Source organism: Penaeus vannamei, chromosome 11 (genome assembly GCF_042767895.1).
Source record: "Penaeus vannamei isolate JL-2024 chromosome 11, ASM4276789v1, whole genome shotgun sequence".
NCBI classification, from domain to species: Eukaryota; Metazoa; Arthropoda; class Malacostraca; order Decapoda; family Penaeidae; genus Penaeus; species Penaeus vannamei.
The window spans coordinates 9,237,292-9,240,770 of NC_091559.1; positions in this window are offsets into that span (position 1 = coordinate 9,237,292).

Below are 3,479 nucleotides of genomic sequence, written 5' to 3' on the forward strand. Positions count from 1 at the left end.
TACACCATACACTCGTTACCGAACTTACTGGTCGTGGTGGCAGTGAGATATTTGCATAATTCCAATCAGCCTAGACTCGTATTTTCTAAATAATAAACCCAACAATTTCCGTTCTCTTTCGTGTAAATGAGCACAACCGAGGTGTGTATCTGATGCGTTCAATTGGCAGGATGGAAATGCACTGCAACCATGAGTTATCATCCCCTTTTTGAAGGAACGAAACACGTCTATGAGAGATGAGTTTTATCATTACTTTATATTTATGAAACTCATCAGAGACATTACAAAGGGAACAAGGTAGCAATGCTTTCTTTTTTCTCTTCTAGACTAATATGGAACTGTTTTGGATGGCACTTTTGTGTCGTTAAATCTATATTCATCTATTCATATACCCTTTTTAGACAGAATGGAAAAAAAGTACACCTCACGCAAGTTGTATGACTGATGAGTGTCAAATAGCTCATACTTAGCATACTAAAATAAGATGACGCTAAACGTATTATCTATTAGAAATTGTTTAGAGTTTGTTAGTTTACTTGTCACGGCAACCTTGTTCAGAATGATACTAAATAGTGGCGGAAATTACATATTTCACTTATACAAAAATAATTTCCAAGTGTAAAATGCAACACCTAATGTATAAGTGAAAACAACAACAACAAAAACATAAGAATCAATATTCAAATAAACTTGTGACAGTTCCTCTTGCCTCATCCCTCATAACAATAGCAATAAAAATAACGATGACAACTATAACTATAATAATAGTAGCAGTTACGGTGGTGGTGATGAAGACGATGATATCAAAATATAATAATGAATAAATGATATCACGGGACTCTTAAGTTACTGTTTGCTTATTTTTTATTTTGCTAATATTGACGAGAGCTGGTTACTTATCTATCACATACATATGGTCTCTCTCTCTCTGCTAATCGGTGTATGCATCGCACATATTCATCCATATGTCAGAAGTCTATCCAGTTTCTCACTAAATGAATTATTCAAAACCTATCCGTCTGCCGGAAGCCAAAAAGGTGTCGATGATATCTGCCATCAGGGTTGAGGGTTGAGGTGACAAACAATAACTTTTCCTTTGGTACATTTACTAAACATCCAGCTGCAACAAATGAAAATTAAGGTAAAATCATTCAGATGGTTTAGTGCTTTCCAACAGGAAGCTGTTGGGCGTCGGCGCTCTTTGAGACAAGTCAACCGCTTCCTCACTCGGAGAACAAAGAGGAGGGAGAGAATGGGGCAAATAAACGCCCCTTGTCTAATTAGTATCAAACACAATGAATGGCCGGCTGCATTAACACGTCCTTTCTGTCTCTCATTATTAGAAACAAAACAGCACCAATACCCACGAACACCGATTACAAAAGAAATAGAGAAATCATTTTAGTTCCTAGTTCGTTTTCCATAATAACTGCAATACGCTGAATGATTGTGCAACACAGACGGCGACTTTGTGGCTTATGAATTAGCAAGGGGAAGACTGAAGACAAAGAAGCCATTCTGATTTAAACCTCGATTCGCGAAGGTTTATACCTCCTTTCTAAGTATTATGCCCAGGAGAATAGATGATTGTATTGATGTGGAACTTTTGAAATTTGATATTGTTTTAGTTCTCGCTAGCAACCTAGAAATTACGCTTTCTTGTTATTGAGAAACTTCTTTGCCACTTTTACTATTGTAGTGTTTATTGCTATCATTCTTATTATCGTTGGTACACATCTTTATCTTGCTGTTCATGCAGACCATGCTTCTATTTACTATTCTTTCTTTCTTCTTATTCCCCCTCCCTATTCCTGCTCTTTTCCCTTTGCCCTATTACGTTTGTATTTCCGTCTTCTCTTTTCTTTCCTCCTGTTTATATTCATTTATTTTTAATCCCTCTATCCTCTCTCGCTTCTACCACATTTTCACCTTTCCTTTCTCATTTGTTTCCTGCCTCCTCTCCCTTCTACCTTCTTATTCTATCTTCCTTTCCTCTTCCCCTTCCTATTATTGTCTCCTTCCCTGGCCTCCTATTTTTCTTTTTCGTCCGTTTCCTTCTCTTGCATTTATCCCTTCGGACTGCACACCTGAAGTGCTTGCGTTGTGCTGCGATTCTCCGCGGAAACGGCAGGACCTGAAGAGATGTTCATTTGTTTGTTTCCTTGATTTATGGAAGCATTGCGGGACTGCCATTTACCTCGAAAATTATTTCTAACCCAAAGGCGCAGTTTCTTTCATATTTTATGTCTGCTCTCTTTCTCTCTCTCTCTCTCTCTCTCTCTCTCTCTCTCTCTCTCTCTCTCTCTCTCTCTCTCTCTTTTTTACATTTATCTCGTTTTCCGTTGTTTTTTCCACATGAAATATATTTTTTCTCTGTTTCTTTCTTTCTGTCTTTCTTACATTCTCTTTATGTCTCTCTCTCTCCCTCCCTCTCATTCTCTCTCTCTCTCTCTCTCTCTCTCTCTCTCTCTCTCTCTCTCTCTCTCTCTCTCTCTCTCTCTCTCTCTCTCTCTCTCTCTCTCTTCCCATAAAGACTTTAATCCAGCCAACCTCTCCCCCTCCAATACCACTCCTTGCCAACCCAAGGTCTGTGGCTTTGTAGGTTTTCGAAAGGAAATCGGCGTCAGAGCTGGGAATTCGCGGCCGTTGGCGCTCCGAGGTCACCGCCCTTGTGGACGCGGAGGAGAGGGTGAAGCGCGCTTTTCACAACCCTCGAGCAATCGCAGTCGGAGATTTCCACGTCTTTCGTAAGCAAATATAAGAGCTGAAAACAATTTCGGATATTTTAAGACATTTACATATATACACGTGTGTCTAGTTCATCTTAAAACCAGTACTCATATATATGTATCTATGTATCTTTCCTATCAGTTATTTTTTGTTCTTGAAACGTATTTTTATCTTCCACTCCTGTTCTCCTTCACCGCTGATCCTATCCCAAAAGCTTCCACAGTGGAGTTGCTTTTCATCAACACAATTAAATGACCGATGACGTATTATTGTATGTATGTATATATCGAAGGTACTATATATGTATCTCTCTCCTCTCTCTCTTCCTCTAGATATGCATATATATACATTCACACATGTACATACACAATGTATATATATATATATATATATATATATATATATATATATATATATATATATATATATATATATATATATATATACTGAATCTATATGTGTCTCTCTCAACTCAATCGTTTTATTATTTATATCATTATTTCTATTATTATTGTTGTTGTTTTATTCATTTTTATTACTGATCTTTTTTAGAAGTTATGCTGAATCGCGTGAAATGAAATCGTCGACTTTTTGTCATAATAAAAACATATATGAAAAAAAAGCTCATGTGAGTATAAATGTAAATTTGTATGTATATGAGTGTATATATGAGTGTTTTTGTGTGTGTGTACATGTGAGTGTGTGTGAGTACATATGTGAGTGTTAGTGTGTGTACATGTGAGTGTTTC